Raw genomic sequence first — 1,501 nt, forward strand, 5'->3', positions numbered from 1 at the left:
GTGCTTTAGATCACTGAGCCATCTCACCAGACTCCTCATTTGTCAGTTCTTGAGCATTTTTGGTAAATTTTCATTTTTTAGAAAAGTGATGATGTAAACTGTTACAGAATTTTTTTTTTTTTTTTTTTTGGTGGAACCGGGGATTGAACTCAGATCCTTGCGTTTGCCAGTCAAGCGCTTATCCTACTGAGCCATCTCCCCGGCCCCTCCAACTCATTTTTGTACTGAGAAAAACCTCTGCTTACAAGTTTTTCCACTGCAATAAAAATTATCTGAATTTTACTCCTATAATTGTACTCCTGTGAGGGCAAAGGCTACTTTACATACTGTATTCACTCAATTTTTTTTTTTTTTTTTTTTTGTGGAACCGGGGATTGAACTCAGGCCCTTGCACTTGCCAGGCAAGTGCTTATTCTACTGAGCTATCTCCCCGGCCCCTCAAATTCTTTTAAGAAGCCTCAAAATGAGCATTATTCTTCTATTCCGGTGACATTCAGCTTCTACTTGAAGAGACCTCAAAGTCTAGGGCATAGATGCTTCTGATTGCTTTGGAGTCTATGTTTTGGTAGGATGTAGCTCCCAACCATTGAACACTTAACCCATGCCAGTACCAGGGCCTAGGGATAACTTCTGCTCATACTTCGCCCTCTGTCATCTGCTCCCACATTACCTGCCTATCTTCTCACTATCCTTTCCTCTAAGATGACTTCCTTTGGTAGAAGCCTCTTTTACTCCCCCTGGTACCTGGTATTCTCATATTACTACACTCCTAACTGCCTGCTTACTTGCCTCCCACCACCAAGTAAAGGCTCCAAAAGGACAGAAGTCATATCAGTACTGTTAACTTCTGAGTCACCCCAAATCTAGCCTGTTACCCAGCATATATTAGGTACTCACTTAAGGTTTGTTGAATAAAGTTTAAGTCAACAATTAAAGAATGATGCATGAATGTTTTAGAATGGATAAACTCACAGGAGATGAGATTTTTAGAGGAGGAATTAATATGAAGGACTATGACTTGAGAACCACTCACAGGAAATAAGTGGAGAAAAATGTGTCCATCAAGATAAGAATCCTGAAAGCATGTTGTTACAGATGTCAAGAGAATTTCCAGAAATGTTGGCCAACATGTTATGAAGTAAAAAGAACAAGTTACAAAACAGTATAATCTTAACTAGGGTAGGGGAAAGTACGTATGAACACATGCCTGACAGATAACACACCAGAATGTTATAGTATTTCTTTCTTGCTCAGTGGTGAAGTACTTATCTAGCATGCACACTGCTCTGGTTCAATGCCCAGCACCCTCCTCCCGCCAAAGAAAAAAAAAAGAAAAAAGAATTTCTTTCGCAGTAGTTGAATTATATTCTCAATTATCTATAGCAAATATGCATTTTAAAATGAAAAACTGGGCTGGTGAGATGGCTCAGTGGTCTAAAGCACCTACTTAGAACAAGCTTAGCAAAGCACAGGGACCGCGGTTCAATCCCCCAGCACCACA

General features: G+C 40.0%; 1 protein-coding gene across 3 annotated transcripts in view; it reads right to left on the reverse strand.

Annotated features, from left to right (window-relative positions):
- Nfx1 (nuclear transcription factor, X-box binding 1) overlaps nucleotides 1-1,501 on the reverse strand; it is a 77,450-nt gene that overhangs the window by 13,854 nt on the left and 62,095 nt on the right. The gene's annotated exons all lie outside the window — the stretch shown is intronic.

Source organism: Octodon degus, unplaced genomic scaffold (genome assembly GCF_000260255.1).
Source record: "Octodon degus isolate 3935 unplaced genomic scaffold, OctDeg1.0 scaffold00045, whole genome shotgun sequence".
Taxonomy (NCBI): Eukaryota; Metazoa; Chordata; class Mammalia; order Rodentia; family Octodontidae; genus Octodon; species Octodon degus.